Raw genomic sequence first — 20,172 nt, 5'->3', positions numbered from 1 at the left:
GAGTAATTGAATGTGGACCTTCAGAGAATATCAATAACCAATATTCATTTAACACATGGAGTTTGCAAATGAACACTTTCCCTATATGCCTCCATTAGATCCTCACAGCATCCCAGTGGAATGGGCATGATTGCCTCAATTTTAGAGACTATTAAAATAACCTAAGAAAATTTAAGAGAGATAAGTTCACTCAGCCAGAAAGTGATCAAATAAATGACTCTGACTTCCCAGGGAGTTCTAGAATAGATAGCACAAATTGTACCTGTGAACTTTGGATTTGAACCAAATGTTCAGAATCCCAAGTGAAGAAAGATCTTTCAATTGCATTGCCCTCTTGAGGAGGATCTTGAGACATACATATCCACAAATTTTAGAGTAGACCAGTGAGAAAACAATGATTTACTGAGGCTTCAGTGCAGCAGCAATGAAAGTATGGTTTCATACAATATGGCTCCCCTGGAGTGGCTGACAACAATCATAATAGCTAACATTTATTGACTGCTTTTTATATGGAATGCACTATGCAAAACCTCATTTAATCCTCACAACCTCATTTGGTAGGTATCATTATCAACCTATCTGTACAGATGAGAAACACTATACTCAGAATTATTAATAATTTAGGCTGAGTCATACATTTGATAAGTGACTTCACCATTTATTGTTATCAATGACCCTTTTGGTAATGCAACCAGACCTTTAACTAAAAAGAAGAACAATTCACAGCCACTTCTTAATAAATTCTACCAGTGGAGAAATGTTGCCTGGTATCTGAGCCATTAGTGGTATTGCTGGGTCTAAATATTCATCTACTTATTTCCATCTTCATCAAATTTGTCCTGCCATATATAATTGCTATGCATTCGCTAAGTATGCTGTCAAGCTAATTAGGGGATTTCAGTTACCAATGCAAGAGATAAATAAATCAGCAGATACATGAACTTCTATTGATTCGCTGGAAAAGGAAATCGGCTTTCTCCTGTTATGCAGTTATAACTCCTCAGGGCTAGCTTACCTCTTTTATATCGAATCTGACATTCACCTTTCAAATTAAATCTACGGCACAGGTTTTCCAATTTTCCCCCTCCTTGCCTTTGAAAAACTTCACTCCTTGATAAAACCAAATATACCAACTACTTTGGCCTTGTTTTTCTTTTAAGAGATGCTTTACCTGTCTCATTTGGCATTTGAGCCTTTAATAAAGCCAGGCTTTGCTGATTTAATGTGATTTGGGTCAGAATCAGCCTTACAGAATTCATTCATTCTTATGTTGAATGAAAACTAACTTAGAACGCTGGACGGATTGACTTGAGAAATGGGTTACAGGCATGTTTCTGCTGCTAACCAGTGGGGGAACCCCAGAGCAGTGTTACCACTTTCACCTCTTAACCTCATCTTCCTCATCCATGAAAGAATGCAAGGAGACTAGTTGTTCTCTATTCCTTAAAATGTGAAATTCTATCATTCTAATGCACACAATGCTTTCCATATCTGTTCATTTATACATTCATTCTTTCTTTCTACAAATACTTTTTGAATGTCCACAATGTTGCAAAAAGTAAAGAAAACTAAGTACATTCTCTTTTTACAAATAACTGGGTTGAAAAAGCATTTGGGGGGAAAAAATCTCAAAGTATTTCGAATGAAAAAACATATTTAAATTATTTATTTGGCTCTTTTATTAGGCTATGTTTTAGAACAGCTGGGAACTGATATTCAAATGGAGAACTTGTATCTTTAAAATTAAATTCTTAGCACAAATGCCCAACCTAGAGTCAGATACATTCTACAATTTCTCATCTTACAATCTAAGAAAAAAATAAAGACCTGACTTCCTAAATACAACTTTAATAATAGCAGTGTATGTTTTTAGTTTAATAACTATAGAATATTTTTAAAATTGATGTAGCCTGTATCCCAGAGACCACTTTATACTATATGAAAGAAACTAGCATGCTGTTATTCTTGTCTTCAGAGCAAGCTGCTAACTTTAGCAATTAGCAGTCCATAAATATGTGGGCAATTGGCTTCCTCCAGACTAATTAGCAAGTTTGCTGTGTTCTAGTCCCAGCTGGTCATGCTATGTCTTTTAACTTAGCTCAGACCTAGTTTTTTAGCCAGTTCTAGAACCTTTTAAATTTGTAATAACAGATATCTCAATTGCCTTCTGATTTAAACTCTTCAACGTCACCCAAGCTGGTTTAGCATTCTAAATTTTTATGTCCTGTTTTCAATAGATGCCCAGGGAACTGTCCCCACTCACTTCAAAACCCCTCCAACTACATTCACTGGGATTTGCCTCCATGACCAAATCTCTCTACCCCAATGCTCAAGTCTCTGCTGTTTGTAGTCTGTCCCACAGTGTCATTTGAGGATTCTTATTCTCAGCCTTTGTTCTGAGGGGACAGACTATCAGGCATCTACTGTATTATTCCCTTCCATGGTGCCACTCATCAATGCCTTTGGCATTTCTCCTCCATGAAGCCCAGGCTCCTCATTCTGAACCCCAGACTTGACCCAGGTGAAGCGGGGGTGGGTAGGAAGGAGGGGGAGGAGAAGAGGAAGGAATAAAATAGAAACGCAGTGCAGGGAACAGAGAAATAAGTTTTAAAGCCCCATTCCCAATATGTTAACAAATAACTTGCATCAATTAAAAAACACAAATCAAATACTATATACAAAAATAAACACACAGCTCTTAGAAAATAATATATATATATATGTTTATACATATTAACTGAGATTTATTCAACAAAAGGATTGAAAGATAAAACTGAGGATATTTAGAAAATAAATAATAAAGTCTAAAATGAGCATTAATATATAAATGTAAAGAAACCAAAACAAAAAATAACACTGTGACCACGTGATTCATAAATATAAAAATAAAACCAAAAGAAACAACTAAAAGAATTGAAAGTGTTTTCTCTGGAATGAGATAGGGAGGGGTTAGACAAATATTTTTTCATCTTATTGTTTTCATTATAAGCTTTGCAGAAATATTTTCATATATTTATGTGTGGCAATTTGATTAAAAGAAACACAAAATTTTAACTTAAAAAAAAAAAAGACAGAGATTAAGTGGAACCCAGTAATATGGAACTTGGGTGGGACAGTCAACAGTTTGTAAGCAAATGAAACTGACTTTTGTAGAGACAGACTTCACAGAGAACAGATCTGTGATATTGTGATATAATAAGAAATATATATTTGATCTTTGTGTCAAGTTCCCGGCACAGAGCTTCTAAAATTTTTATAATTTCCAGAGCAACACAGGTGAGAGGAGCATCTTCTGTTATTCAGAACAAACCCCTATAAAACATACCTGGCTTTATGCTAATGAGGTGACAATCAGAGGATGGGGCCTAGTTTCCAGGGAAGCCAATCACATGAGTACAGGGTTGGAACTTCCAGCCCCATCCCCAGACCTCTGGGGAGCGGAAGATGTTGAGGATTGAACCAATCGCTAATGGCCAATGATTTAATCATGCCTAAGTAATGGAGCCTCCAAAAGAACCCTAAACAAAGGGGTTTAGAGAGCTTCTGGGTTAGTGAACACACAGAGGTCCTGAGGGTGGTGGTATACCTGCAAGAGTATGGCATTTCAGTACCCTTTCCCTATACCTTGCACAATGCACCTCTTAACCTGACTATTCATCTATATCCTTTATTACATCCTTTATAGTAAACGAGTAAATATGTTTCCCTGAGATCTGTGTGCCATCATTGCAAATTATGAAACCTGAGGAGGGGATTGTGAGAACCAATGGTTAACAGCCACTTGGTCAGAAGTGCAGATGACAAATTGGGACTTTATTAGCATCTGAAGTCAAGGGTGGGGGATAAAGTAATAGTCCTGTGGGAAAGAACTCTTAGCCTGTGGGGTCTGCATTAACTCCAGGCAGTTAGTGTCAGAATTGAGTTTAACTGAAGGATATCCAGTCAAGGTCCACCAAGAATTAGAGATTTACTTGATATGGAACAACTCACGTACCTGGTGTCAGAAGTATTATGGAGGAAATAGTTTTCCTTTTAAGACCTAACTAACAATAAAAAAAAAGTCTGACAGGATAAGTAGGGAAGCATATCACTGGATAAAACAGAGACTGGATGTCCATAAATCCACGCCATGATTCCTAATGAGGAGAAAGCTTGTACTCCCAATTTTCAAAGTTCTTCTATTTGAGTTCGTCTTATAGACCAAGGTACTTCTCTAATATTAGGGATTCAAAGGGCATACATCAATCCACAGCAATTTTACAGAATTAAATAATATCACACATTTTAAAACCAACAAAGTAGCACCTAAGGCAAAAATTCTTATCTCTGAACTAAAAGCTTATATTAACCAAAGATTTTCATTGGATATAAGACAAATATTTTGGAGACGAAACACATAAATAGGAAGGCTGTGAATTTTATATCATAAAATTAAGAAAAGATGATCATCTGGTCTATTAATTTTTTCCCATCTAAGGGTAGAGACATAAGATAAATTTAACATAGATTGCAAAGGATGTCCAGAATTTACTTAGAGGCTGTGGAAAAAAAGACAAAACAAAAAATACTTTTGCCTGCCTGTATTCCAACACTGTGTATTCCTATCCTTATATAATCATGTTAGACACACAAATGGCCTAGATTTAAAACAGCCTGAGTTAGTTGCCAGATAATAGCTCCAAATCAGAATTCAGAACTGAAAGCGGGGTCACTGTCCTTTTAGACTGCTCCCAACCGCATGGATTCAGATAACCTGAGGAAGCATAATTCTGTCTAGTTCACCAGCCATCTGAAAATAAAACACTTCTCCCTGAAGGTATTATGCCAAGTCATTGCCAACTGGTATGAATATAGCAGGATCATACTGGTAAGACATTCGAGATCCTTTTTGGAACAAGAAAAGGCAAGTGAGAGAGAAGTTGAGAATGAGAACAAAAGCACAAAATGAGATTCACTGTCTATGCTAAAAATAGTTACCACCCCAGTGTCTTTCAGGAATATTCAAAACCAACTCCAAATCTGGTCACTCAGTGGTGCTAGTTAGAAATTTTGATTCTGAATATCCCCTTACTCTTTGCTCAATCAATCAGCAATCAAGTACTGTCAATTCTTAATCTTTCCACACTTTCCATCTGGCACCTTGATATTCTTGTTTAGTTGCCATGCTTACAGTTTTTCCCTCCTCCAATTTTCTAAGTCTCTCTTACTTCCTACCAAAAAAGTTATACTCTAAATTATAATCTTTCTTAACCCTTTATGACTTCCTACATGATAATATACATTTCTAGATGGTCACATAGGCACTTCCTGACACAGTCTGCCTTTCCTTCTGGCCCCATGTTCCTCCACTTACCCACATAAATCTATTTTTTTGAGTCGTTTTAAACTATGTGCATAACGAGCAAAATTCTAAGATGGGCCCTAAGATCTTGCCTCCTAGTAATTACATCCATGAGTAAGAGGGGTCCCCTGGAGTGTGGGCAGAACATAGCAACAGTGACAGGACATAATTGCCATTATTATGTCTGGCATATGGAAAAGGCAAAAGGAACTTGCAGATGCAATTAAAGTCTCTAAGTAAAAACTGAGTTAATCGAAACAAGAATACCCGGGATGGGCCAGACCTAACCAGTTCACCCTTTTAAAGAGGGCCTAAGCCTTCTGTGAAGGCAGAGACTTGAAGCAGTAGAGGCACTCTCTCTCCACTGTTGGCCTTGAAGAAGCAAGCTGCCATGAGTTCTACAGCCACAGAAAGAAATTCTGCCAACAACCCAAGGAAGCTGTGAAGTAGATATTATCTTATCAACCTAGAGATGAGAATTCAGTCCAATAACACCTTGATTTCAGCCTTACAATCAAGGTGAGACCATGAAGAGAAAACCCAGTAAAGCTCACTTGGACCTGTGACCTATAGAAACTGTAAGATAATGAACGGATATTGTTTTAAGCTACTAAATTTGTGACAATTTGTTGCTCAGCAACAGATAATCAATACACTATACCATCTGATTTTATACCTCCTTGTCGTCTCTACACTTGTGTTAGCCATTACTTATCCATCCAAGTTATTCTTATGATCGGATCAACCAACATTTGTTCAGCAAATATTATGTGCCAAGCATTGTGTTTACTGAGAGGTAGAGGGACAAATGAGATACACTATGCACAGGTGCTCTAAAGGCAGAGAAGTGCACCTACCTAATCCAGCAGAGAACTAGGATGGGAAAAAACAGCAACATCGCATTGGATAAGGGGCACTGAATGATGCAGAGAATGTGTCCTATGGGAGAAGGATATGAAAAAGCATCACTAAAAGAGGAGAAAGCATGAAGGCATGAAATGAAACATAATGTTCTTGAAATAAAAGAATAATTCCACAGCATAAACACCATCATAAGAAGGCTGCAGAGGTAGGGAGAGTGGGACCACAGGGAATAGTCCCATAGACGGTATCCTGTACCCCACAAGAGACCCTTGAAGGGTTTTAATCAAGAGGGAGATGTGCTAAGTTTTAAGGTTTTAAATTGTCTGGATGATGGATTTGAGGGTGCTATGCATGTAAATGAAAATATAAAATAAGCCAGCCTATTTTAAATAGAGATGATGAGAACTCCATGCAGGTCAGTGATGGGTGAAGAGGACACTGTATAGAGAAATGATTGGAGGTAAAATTGACAATCACCTGGTAATTGATTGAATATCTGCATGGTAAAGTGAAAGAAATTGCCAGGGGTAATTACAAGGCTTCTGGCTTTGTTTACTTAGGTATTTAAATGTCCCTTTCGGAGAGTTTTCCCCACCCTATATCTACTCCCAGGATAGTTTTTTCTGTCTCCTAGGCACTAGCATTGTTCCTTGTCAAACTCTTTTTATTTCACTGTATTACAATTTGTTTATCCATTTATCTTCCCTAAAGAACCGGATCAGTAACATGCAAAGCAGGACCTGTAGGACTCCAGTAACTTTAAATCTTTGGCTCTGATTGCCCTAAATTCAAGCTATTCAACAGAATGCCATTGTGGTGTTAATGTTATAGACTGGAGATGTCATTCATTTGAAAAACTGGGTTTCAAGTAGAAATACTGTGGCTTTCACAGAAATACTAACTCCCTCTAGCCATGAATTTTAAAGCAGGGTTTGGCCCTACTGTCCCTAATTTTTATGCTTTGTTATTGAGTAGTCACATGTGAACAGTTTTAATAGGATCATGTAGGCCATCAACAAAATTTTTAGTTTTAGAGTCTGAAAAGTTCCCTCTTTAGACCATAGAAAGTCACAGTATTAGGATGAGAATTAGAAGAAAAGTAGCTAAATTACCAAACTACTATCGAGTGTCAGATGCTATGCTGAGATCAGAACGTGTCCCAGTTGCCTGGGAATTTTAGGAACAGCTTTGCCTCGTACTAAAAATTAAATCAGAACTGTGACCCATTTGATCAGCTAGAATTCTCTATGTTGTCTTTTTAAAAGAGAGCATTCAAGATAATAACAAATAGCTTGCCTGTAATTATAAAGCAAATTAATTTTTTACTTAGGGCAAAAATATATTACACTGAGAGCAAAGACACTGGGTTCCAATACTGAATTTTTTGATGACCCATGGGACTTTAGGCAAATAGCTGAATTTGTACTGTGTTTCTGCTTTCTTACTCATAAAACAAGTGGTAAAAAGTCTAACTCATTATATGAGTTACTATGTTAATAAAACAATAAAATACACGTGAAAATATTTGAAAAGAGCAATATACGCATGCAAAGTGGTAGTATTTTATTTTTTTGTACCCTTGCACTGAGAAATTTGTGATCTCTAGCATGTTGCTTAATAATATCTATGATCATATAAAGTTAACCAGTCCTGTGGGTTCTGGAAGCTATGATAGGTTAATCAATCAGCAGGGACACTATTTCATTAAGTAGCATTCTTTTTAAGCTTCTCTGTACTACTTTGCAGTCTAATCAAGAAAATGAATGCAGGCTTATTTTCCACACCAAGTGCTAAAAATGCTAAACTGTGTTCATTCATCATAAAATGACAATATGGCCCTGTCATTAGTGGGTTAAAGATAGCTTGTGTCACTGCTTCCAGATTTAATCAGACTTACTAATAATCATTCCTAAGCTCAAGGGTAATGATACATATTCCACACAAAATAATGCTGAATTTTCATTAATGCCTCAGGGATCAAAAGATTATAGCTATCACTATTCTAATTTAGTATAATCAACACAAAAATTATTTAGGGTTTGTTGGCGCTTTTTTAGAGCAATGACTTTCTCAGTGTAATGACGAAAAATACTCTTTTTCTTTCTCCTTCCTCAGAACACCTTCCCCTTAGAGCTATGCTACTCTGGGCACCAGGCTCTGAATATCGTCAGTCATTTTGCAAAAGAAGCATGATTCGTTCCAATCTTTTGGTAACTTGGCTATAAATCTGGTGATGAATTAGTTGTCATTTGGCTTTCCTCTCCTCTGCGAAAACACACTCTCATTAAAGAGCGAGGGTCATTGTGGAAAAAAACAACTATAGCATATCTTATAATATAACACTACTGTTCTAGTTCCGAGGCTCTGAAATTTCCCCATTGCCTAAATAGTGCTGCTCTACTTGACATCTCTCATTGACTGAATACCTATTAGTTCTGGTCATAAAACCAAACCTCTGTATATTGACTATCTTATCTATTTATAAAGTGACATCTATAGCAGTCTCTGGAAGGAAAAAAAAACAGTCCCTTTTGTTTATTTCCACAAGAACCTAATTTTAGAAGTATCCACTTTAATATATTTTAAACTAGAGCTATTTTATTGGAGATAATGCTAGGAATATAATGATTTTGAACAAGTCATAAGGTATAAGTCTAGTTTTCTTCTAAAAGACACTTTGATAAACATTTAAATTAAAAGATACTATTATTAGCCATGTTTACGTTTCCATAGGCTGTACTCTTTAAGAATGACTAGCTTAATAAATTCTTTGGTTCATTTCTATATTCAAAGCCACTGTCAAGTTGTCACATTTCATCCATCAGTATTCCTTATCTCTTGTACTTTTCAAAGCTCTGTGACTTTCAAACACATTGAACCTTCTTACTTTTACAACTTCACTATCAATCATTATTTTACTCATTATGTCAATATTACATTATCTGCCTACTGATTTTTAACTACCATGTTAAGAGAAATGGTATTATATTCCAAATGTCACTATGATACTATGGACAACAGATCAATTGTAATCAACTGATTGACTGTGGGTTAAGAATGGCTGTTCATGAGTGGGTGACCACTACCTTCCCTTTCTTTATAGCTCACAACATTTTAAGAGACATTAAATTGGCACCATGTATAGGATGGCTGCCAACTTACTCTCACCAAATGTCAAATACTCATAGGAAATAAAGTACTTTAAACTTTCCACATAGTTTCAAGTCAGATAAAGAACAGAAAGGATGCAATAATTGTTTATGATGATAATTCACTTTTATTGAACTAGATGTCAATTTCTATGCTTAATTCTGAGTTTACACTATCTCACATAATCCTGAAAGCAATCTTCAGTGTATGTTTTGTCATCTCAAGTTTGATGTAAGTTGACGATTTAATCTAGATCACCTGGATAGGGGCTATCAGATGTAAGATAATAATCTAGACCATTTGATCCCAAAATTCAGATTCTTAACTAGTCTAGTCATGTCATTTTTCTTAATCTGCAATGAATGAAATTACAGAATGATGTTTAGGTGGGATATGGTGTAATAATTGACTAGCAATAGCCAACTCAATTCCCTAAGTGTATTCTGAGTTTTCCAGTTAGCAAGAAAGAGGTCTTTCCTAAAGGAAGCTAGAGGAATCTAGCCTTCATTTTTTTTAATGAGAAAATTAAATTACTTTACTCAGTTCAAAAATAATATATTTATGGGAAACTACTTATGTTTAGGGTATTTTTTTGTATCTTTAACTACTAAGCCTAAACTTTGTAACATTGTTTTAAAACCTACATTTTACCAAGATCCCAGGTTTTATATAAATATGTCACTAGTTAAAATATCCTCACTCGTTACATTTATTACAATGATGATGATGTTGAGAAGAAAGAGAAAAAGGAGAAGAGATGAAGACAACATTGAAGAAGTAGAAGGAGAAAGAGCAGAAACACCATGTGTATTTTTTCGATAATTTTTATGCATGATTAAATGAATTAATAAATTAAAGGCTATTTTAGGTCTATACTTTTACTTTAATAAAATTTTAATTACTTTATAATTGAAGATAAAATCAATGATCACATTGTTTCAGCAAACAGATTTGTGATCCAAGGCACTTCTGCATAGGAGGCTTTGATAGCTGGTTAAACATGAGTTGAAGAATATACTAGTTTAGAAGGTGGAACAAGCAGGCGTCAATAGTTTGCCACATATGGTAGCTGAGATCATGTAAAGAGTAACTAGAGAAGGTAGTATAGTATATAGGTGGACAAAGGTAGGAGACAGTAGGTCAAGCACTGAGATTTAGCACGCTATCCCCAGGAGATATTCAGAACCTTGGATAGCTCCTAGGGGCTGAGCTGTGGACATTTCAAACTCTCAGACTAATCCAGACTTTGTTTTCTTTTGGGAACTTTTCTTGGCTATTATGAGTACGTAACTTATTTTATATCAAGATTGGTTCATATGAATTCAAAAAATTAGTTAATTTCTTTGTAGTCTGAAAGAGGTTATATCTTCTGAGTTGGAAACCTATGGTTTTAACAGGTCCGCAGAGCCAAGTAAAGAGCTGCATCGACTTGTATTTTAGGCAGGAGTTTATCTTAGGTTTGGGGCTTTATATATATATGGCAAGGAACAAGTGCAGCCAGAGAGATGCATTAACAATGATCCTTATTAATTTAAATTTGTAAACTCTCCCACCATAACAATGTATAGGCCTTAATTCCATTTTATAAGAGATGTCGAAAGGCTTTTTAGACCTGCAAAATTATATTTTAACTTCCTACACTTCAGCTGTGGTCACCTATATTAATCAATTCCACTCTCTTCTGAAAGTTCCTTTTACTATCCTTCATATTTTCAAATTGAAAGAAGAAAAAAAGTATTTCCCAGTAAATACACTAAGAATACTCTATCACCTCCACTTTTGTATGTAGTTTTATAAGAGCGGGGTCTAATTCACCTTTGTACACCCAAAACCTACTTGGCATATAGTAGGACACTAGTAAATGATTGTTGAATAAATGAAGTACAAGACAGGTGACCATTTAATATAATAATCAGTAAGTTATAAAGCCACATCATATAAATACAGATTAGAGATGCAATCAAATAAATCATACAACAAAAATTACTCAGGATGGCTGTTGATCCAGTATACCATTTATCCAAGTTCCACAATCTTAAAGAAACCCTTAAAGAAATACAGCTGCACAGAACATTTTACTTACTTTAAGCTAAATTCACAGCTCCCCTATAGCTATGTGGACATTTATCATCACTAATAAATTTTTGTCTGTAAATATCCATTCTTAAACTTCCCTGGTCAATCTGTTCTTCGAATATACCAAACTTGTCCATACCTTACTATGTGTGCTCTCGATGTGGGTGCCCTTGGCTCTGAACAATCTTGTTATAGATATTCTCATCCCTGGGTATTTCTACTCATTCAGGTCTAAATTCAATATCAACAACTGAGAGGTGTCCACAACTTGGCTCTAGGAGCTCAGCCAAATGGGGCTTATATCAGATAGATGTAGGTAAACTGTGGGCTCCCTATGCTTCATCAGAATGTAAAATCTAGAGCCACATCATGGATGGGGAAAAACAAAGTGGCTCACCATTATTATCAGCTTTTTGGTTTTCTTGCTCATTATTTCAGACTTACACAAGCCAGATATGACCCTCTGGATCATCCATGCTTATGAAAAATGTATGAAAATACAGACTTCTAACAGAGCACCAAAGGCATGAAACACTATTTGGAATTCCAGACTCTGAAGACCTTCCTTAATACAGAGAAAATGAGCTCACATATTTGACTTTAACTTTTCTCTGGAAACAAACACTTCAGATGTACAGGTTAAGGAGTCATGTAGAGGAGAATAAAGGCTCAATCAGAGAAGTTAACAAAAAAAGTACCCTAGAGACCTGAGGCAATCAAGCGCTTAACTATGTAAAAAATCAGATCTGAAAAACAAAGATCAAGTGTCAGGATGATGTAGAGCAGAATTCCGAAGTAGTTAAAGAATTTATAAGCCCCAAATGAAGTTGTGTCCTTTGTTAATTAGCTTCACTATAATTTTTTTTTTTAAAGGCTAAGTAGGAGAAACTAATTCAGAATCTTAGGTATGTATATTACCTAAGAGTTTGATTTTCTCTGTGCATTCAATAACATCCTCTACATTTCCTCCCTCCCACCTTTCTTCTATATTTCCTCCCTTTGTACCTACTATACACTGGGATATCCCTGTTTTCTTCCCCCCAATCATCTCTAATGTGTCTCCTGTTGCAATATAAATATACACCGACTTTCCCTATTTGTGGATCTTAATGTATTATTGCTTTTCCTACGTATGAGTGTTAGCTTATCACCTCTGCTGGGAATAGTGTTTCCCCATTCATACCCATCTGACTGCTCTCTCCTAATAATCTAAATTATTATTCCCTCTTTCCTCATACTGGTTATATTATTTTAGTATACATCCATATCCCCTATGATGTTTTACACATAGTACGTGCTTATTTGTGCATATGAACTATACGCAGAGACTCAATAAGTGTTTAATTATACAATGCTAATTGCAGAGAGCTTGGATTTCCTTAAAGTAATTACAAAGTATGAGCAAATTTCTAAAAATTCCATCTCTGCAGAGCCTCGTTCAATACTCTACAGCTTCCATGCTTCTAGTGGATTTGAGTTTTAGCTTTAAAACTGCCAGAATAATTTTTTTTTCAGCACTGTTTTATACGGGGTTTGTTTTTTGCTTTTTTTCTTTTTCGGCTCATCTAAAATGTTCATCTTATATTGCAAATGTTTAAAAAAGAGGAGGAATATACATATTGAGTCTAAATAGTGAGAAAAAGCTTAGCAAAGACAGCAAATATACCTAACCTATTCCTGTGGGTAAAAAATCAATTCATGTTATCATAATCCTGTATAAGGAGAACAAGTTTGCCTAAACAGTTTTATATTTAAGGTATAACACAGAAATATGTTTTATTCCCTAACACACAAAACCATGGGTCTTAAACAGAATCATATGCAGCACAATGAGAACTGAATATCACCTTTATAGTTAATATCACTTATCCATGAGACACCCTACAGGATAGAATAAATATTGGAAATTTTGCAAGTCTACATATACATTTGCAGTCTTGTTGTTTTACTGAACTTCATCCTCTGGAAAAACTGAGAGAAGATAGCTTCGAGATGGTTAATGAGGTACAAGAGAGTCAGGAGGCATCGATGATCTTACCTTGCTGTTCACTGTTAAAGGATTCATAAAATAATATTTCAAATTCCCAAGTACTTAAAATATACATTATAAATTTACCGGAGGTTCAAGAAGGATTTAGGTTAATTGATGGATGGTCACTTATAGTTACTTCATAAATAGTTATTTATTTGGGGGCAATTATATTTTGGATAGATCCTCTAAATTCTTAAGGTGGGCATCATAAAGAATATCTATGCTCTTTTCATGCCCTCGGCCTTGTTATCAACATAAGGAAAAACACGTTGGACTAAAGAGGTATAGAAGTCCAACTTATCATAAAGGACAAATGACTTTGCAACTGTAAAAAACCTAGAAAATCACCTAAGGAACATGCGTAGGTACAGTGTGGTTACAGAGTTTAATGCAGCAGTCGGAAGCTATGGATTAGGGTTGTGCAAAACAACGTGGGGAGAACAAAGAAGACACATTAGGGTTTAAATACTACTCTGACCCTCTCATAGTACCAATGAAGAAGTAAGACTCAGAGAAATAGTAAAGAGGCTTGACCAAGGTCATATAGCTGCTTAGAGGTTGAATCATAACTAGAAAAATAGTCTCTGACTCTTCCCTTTTTATAGGTCTATCTTTAGACCTTATTCCATAGAAAAATTATAGATAAAATACTGTGACTATAAAGTTCTGTGCCATTTTAATAATAAGCTCTCCTTGAAAGGGCTGTAAGAAAAAAATCCATGTATTCTAGGAAGATATATAATAGTGAATGAATCTCCAGTGGAATAATACCCCACATTAAAACCTATGTTGTTGCTAAATTTGAAAAAAAAAAAAAAAGTATCTTACACACTCTATTCAAATTACTTTTGACAGCAAATTCATTGCCTCTTGGATCTTAGAATTTGGTAGAAAACAGGCTTTTTTTTTTTTCTGTGCTAAAACTGTTCCTTCTCATGATCTCAATTTTCAGCAGTAAATGCCAACTTATTAGATGAAACACTGTATGAAGAGGTGGTTCACAGACACATCATTCTGAAAGGCACAGGTATGACACATACAACAGACACTAGGATTATAGTTTTTACTCTAACAGTAAAGCTAAAAAATGTCCTGATGCTTTCCTATAACTCACTGCACCTTTATCAGAAGAGATTAGCAAATCTTTAGGTAGGTTTTTGTCTTGTTTGTTCTACTTATCTTTACCAAAGTAATAATGTCAAAAGCATGTGTCTCTACTAAACTTCGAATTGTCCAATATTAAAACAAAGATCACTCTACCTTGAGAAACCACAAACTACGAAAAGACAAAGGAGCTGTAGTCATGTATTTCTTTCATATTTTTCAATCTAACTTAGTTCTTAATAAAATCCTACTTTGGGGGGAAAGCTGAGACTTTCAAGCCAGAAATCTTTTAGTTTTACTCTTGCTCTGCCATTTACTAGTTCTAGACCTTGAACAGAATATCTAACCCCTATGAGTCTCAATAACCTCATTTGAAAGGATCAAGAGGATTTATATCTCACAGAATTGCTGAGAGGATTAAATTAGCTAATGTAATCAAATATGCAAGCAAATGACTATAAGACTATAATACTGTAGGTGCTCAATAAATGATCAGTTATTCATTTTTGGCATTTCAAACATAACTGTTAAACAGAATTAGACTAAATTCACCTCTCATCGAAATATGGCTCATTCTGGAGAGGAAGCTAGCAGATGTTTTTGCTGATTGATATGCTGCACAGAATTTTTTGAAATGAAGAAAAAGTAAAGCTAGGAGAGGGAACTGAAGCCACATATAGAGACTACCTATAGTAGAATGTGGCAATTAGCATATCAAGATAAGGTCCACAAACTGCAGACTAACTCAGCTGAAGCAAAGCATGTTTGACAAGGCTGATGCCTGTGTTATGGAAACTCAGGACAGGATCAGTGCCACTAAAAATTAGACCAGATTTGGCTGATGACAGCTGCCACGGATGTATGACAACTAGGAAATAGCAACAGAACATGTAATCAGAGAATGCTTGACCTTGGCTAAGTGGATTATTCCAACAGGTATAATTAAAGGCTGCCATATGGACTGCAGAGGAGATAGTTACAAATATGACTGTGATTTCAGAGGCGTCAAAAGGAATCTATTGCCAAACAAACACCTCTCGCGTCCGTGGCCTGAATATTGAAATTATACTCTTAGACTCTATCTCAGCTGCAATGCGTTAAGAATACTAATAATGTCTTTCTTATGAAAGAGTTTATTATATCACTTTCCTAGGTCAGACTTTTACATGGGGAAGAACAGGGAATAAATGAGGATCTTGAGTACAAGAAAGACAAGAAGTCAGGGCAGCGGCAAAGCAAAGGAATAGATGTAAACCTGAAAAACTGTGGGTTGGAAAGAAAAATTGATTGCTTCATCAGTACGAGTTTCTTTGGGAAACAGTATTGCCAAAACTCTAGAGAATGATGAGTCCATTTTCAAACATCCACTAATGGTAGCTGTGCATTGCTGGAAAGTTATGCACATTTTACAAAAGCAAAAAAATTTTAAAATAATAATTGCCAATCTACTTTGACAAATTATTGTGTACTTGGCCCTGTACAAAATGTATTATATACACTACCATATTTAATCTTCACTAGAGCCCTCCGAGGTAGATGTGTTATCATTCTCATTTTACATCTGAGAAAGCTCAGATTTGGAAAAATTAGCTAGCTTCTCTGTTAAATGACAGAGCCTGGCCCAAAATCACCTCCATCTGACTTCGGAGTTCAAGGACCCAATCTCCACAGCTGGCCACACATTCTGACAAAGAGAAGCAAATGCAGACACATTTGGACATAATGTCACAGGCAAGAGAATCAGAAGGTGGATTCTGACTGAAGATTCCCCTTACGGCCTGATGTAACAACAAAAGTTCTTTTAGACACTTGACTTATAACCAGACATTTTACACTCAAAAATAAGCTATCAATATGGTCACTTACGCCCAAGCTGGTGTAACAGTAAGCTAATGTATAATTATTGTTAATTTTAAAACTGTCACATGTTAAAAAACAATACAACAGTGACAGGATAACACACTGTCCTCTACCAGGAAGAAACTAACTCACACAGTCAGTTCCAAGTTTACTTTCTCAGGGTATCAGGTAGTAACAATGATGGATGTGTAAGCAAGGAGGTATAAATCTGGGTGCAGGAACTCTTGAACATCAACTAGAAAGGAGTAAGACAATCAAATACTCTGCTTCTGCCAGATACCATTTCAAATACTAAAACAGTCCATCGCCTGCTCTCAGGCCATGAAGTTGTCTCAGTGAAGTTCTGTGCCTGTCCTGCTTCTTTCGGTTGCACCCGGCTGGGAAAATCATTTAATTTCAAGGTACTAAATAAGAACTTCTCTGAATCTCCCTACAAAACAAAGCAAGCATTAGGGTATATTACTGTAACTATTTTCAAATGCCACCCCCAACTCCTATTCTTTTCTGGTAACCAAAATTCTTGCCGTTTCCCAGCCTCAAAGATAATTTCGCTATGTATATCTATACACCAAAATAATAGAGATTTCAAATCTGCTTCCAACCTTGTTGACACTAATCCTACAAAGGTTTTCTAAGAATCATTCTGAATTCTGATTCTGCTAAGGGGTAACACTTTTTTCCCATTTTTTATTACCTCCTTCACTTGGAGAGACCATTCACACAAGCAACACTCCTGGCCTGTCTCCCCAGCTTGATTCAGACTGTTGACTTACCAGACTGGCAGAGCCTAGGAGATTGACTCTTGATGCCAACGTACCTAAAGCAAGTGTACTTTCCCCTTTGCTCCTTCTCGAAAGTTTCATAAGTGCATGCCACCAAAGAAAAAGCTGTATTTTAAGTTTGCCTAATTCTAAAGCGTAGCACTAATAAGACTGCTTAGCTATGAGACCTAAGCCCCATAAGTGATGGACTCCAACATCAGTGTCCAAAACTGTTTGTCCTAACTTGCAAGAATCAAATGCGTTGAACTCTGCTCAACTCCGAGTGCAATGACATCACACTGGTAGATGTTCAATGACATCACATTGGTGGGAATATTTATGCCACAGAAATCTATTAACACTAAAAATCTGCCCTCCCCCACCACCAAATATTAAACATTTACCTGCGCACCTCCTAATGGAAGACATTTTAATCTGTATCTATCTGACTCCTGAGTTTATCTCAACCAATAATGAACTCAGAAGGGGGTACTATTTACTGCACTGTCCCAATCTCCAACAATTCCAAAGGATTTCCTATTTCCTATTTCTCTCAATCATCAGAAAAACAAATGGTTTTTAAAAACGGTATCTGTCTAGTTCCGCGTGTCTCAGCTCAAAAGAGAATACAAAACCTTGAAGAATGGTCAAATTATAAAGCAAAATAAAATCTATAACCATTTAATAACTTCTGAAGTTGTTCATAAAATTCTTTTCCTCAAAATAACTAAAACAAGATAATATTAGTTTTCTTTCTCTCATTCCTTCCTGTAATATTTTATGTGAATTTGTAATTTTAATGCTTAGCTTCCTCTTTTGATAAAAGGTTTGTTCACCCCTGGAAAATATGAAGCTGCAATTTTAGCAGAGTTTTTACGCAGTGGTGGCACCGTTTCAGTCACATGATCTAAATTATGGAGTACTGCTCCACCTGCAATTCTGATGGCTTCCTTGCTCAGGGCTATCACCAGAAATTTTCATCACTTTATTAATAAAAAATAACATTTTAATTAAAAGAGCCATGTGGAAATAGCCACTGGTATTAATAATATTCTAAAGCAACTTTAAAAGAAATCTTGAAATAGATGTAGGTAGATATCATTCTAGATGTAGGTAGATGTTCAATGACATCACATTGGTGGGAATATTTATGCCACAGAAATCTATTAACACTAAAAATCTGCCCCCCCACCACCAAATATTAAACATTTACTTGTGCGCCTCCTAATGGAAGACATTTTAATCTGTATCTATCTGACTCCTGATTTTTACCTTTCTTTTTTAACCTTTTGTTAAAAGGATGCACCAAATCTTTATCTGTATCCAAAGGCGCTACAAGCAGCTTAACCCTCTAGGGCTAACTCAAACCACTACAGACTCCATCACACACAGTGCCTTGGAGAGAATACTAAGGACGGGCAGTACTGTTACGGCTTTGTCACTGAGACCACATAACCTTGGGTGAGTTCTGTAATTGTGCTACGCTTGTTCTCCCAGCTCTGCAATTAGTCTGTGAGGTTTCTAGGCCCTTTCTGCTCTGGCACTCCAGGAGTCCCTCTCTCTGTAAGGTCTCAGAGGTGGTCTGCCCCCTCTGTCTCAGCTACAGGCAAGCCAACATAACCTGCCATGCATTGTTTGAGTTAATTAAGGGGAAGTGATTGCATTTTGCCTTTGAAATCTTCCTGAACTCCAAGTTCTACCTCCCTTCTCCACATGCGGTCCATAAAAATGTGGGGTTCTATAGTACCAGGAATTACTGTGCCTGTTCTCCTCAAAACCTTTGCTGTCGACACTTCTTCCCCACCCTTCACTTCTCAAATAATAAGAACTGGGTGAACTTCACTTAAAGTCTCATGTCCCCTGAATCTTCCATCCTCTGTCACACTCAGGATGGGCTCTTTGTTCACTTTTCTTACGGCAGCTTGAAAGAGCTGACATATTGGCTCTAGACCCCCCCGCCTCTCCCCCTCCCATTTCACTCCTCCTCTTGATGAGGTGAAGAGGAACAGCTTGAGATAGTCGTTTCAACTATAGGCTGCATTAATTAAATGATGGTATTTTTTTTACATAGAACAGAACATTCTGAACCAAATTTAAGCTTTTTCTTTTCAACACAAAATGTGAACTGGTGTCATTAGTACCTGCACAGCTCAGTAAGATTTCTGTGGGTCATCATGGACTTTTTAGAATCACCACCTAGGTTGGAAGGTCCCTGATACCACCTGGTCCAATTAGCAGTCTGATTCATAAATCCTCATGGTGTCCCTGCCAACAGGTCCTCAGTTTCCCCTTGTGCATACTAGCAGTGGGAAACTCACCACCAGAGTCAGAGGCAGTTTTGGAATAGCTTGGACTGTCCTTGTATTCAACTTTTATGTCTTGGATCTAGATAATGTTTGCATATCTCTGAGTCTAAAAATAAATTTTATTCTTATCCCAGTTTAACAGATGGGGGGAAATGGGCACAGAGACATGAAGTAACTTGCTTGAGGACTCATGTAAGTGTCAGACCTGGGGTCTGAACCTAGATCCACCCCGGAAGTCCAGAATCTATACTGTCTCTAGTTTCATAACAAGTACTGAAAATACCCCCTTGATTCAATTTATATTAAACTACTTTAAACATCTGCATAATTCATTTGTTACTCATTTGCAAAGTTATCTCTGTATAACATTATCCACCATTAACTCTCCATACTTCCTTGATACTAACTTCAAAACAAACCCATTCATGCCCCCTTGGCCTTATAATAAGATTGTTCATTTCCATTTCCCTCATTTATTCTAATCATACCCATCAAGGCCTGGATTAACTCTAAGGCCTAGATTATCTTTACCTCCAGGGACTCCCAGCCATTCAACTCAGCAAGGAGGAGGTCAGTCCCCCTTTCCTAACCTCCTTCGCCAACAGAAACAAAAAGCTTACTCATGCTTGCAAAAAATTATTCTTAATATCTGGGTTCTCAGTTTTACTGTAATCTCAC

General features: G+C 36.4%; 1 protein-coding gene across 28 annotated transcripts in view; it reads right to left on the bottom strand.

Moving 5' to 3' along the window:
- The window catches only part of NRXN3 (neurexin 3), a 1,418,420-nt gene that overhangs the window by 811,135 nt on the left and 587,113 nt on the right, over window positions 1-20,172 (bottom strand). The window lies entirely within an intron of this gene.

Source organism: Rousettus aegyptiacus, unplaced genomic scaffold, assembly GCF_014176215.1.
Source record: "Rousettus aegyptiacus isolate mRouAeg1 unplaced genomic scaffold, mRouAeg1.p scaffold_m13_p_3, whole genome shotgun sequence".
Lineage (NCBI taxonomy): Eukaryota > Metazoa > Chordata > Mammalia > Chiroptera > Pteropodidae > Rousettus > Rousettus aegyptiacus.
Note: the sequence above shows the minus strand (reverse complement) of the source record. Positions and strands in the feature narration are given on the sequence as shown.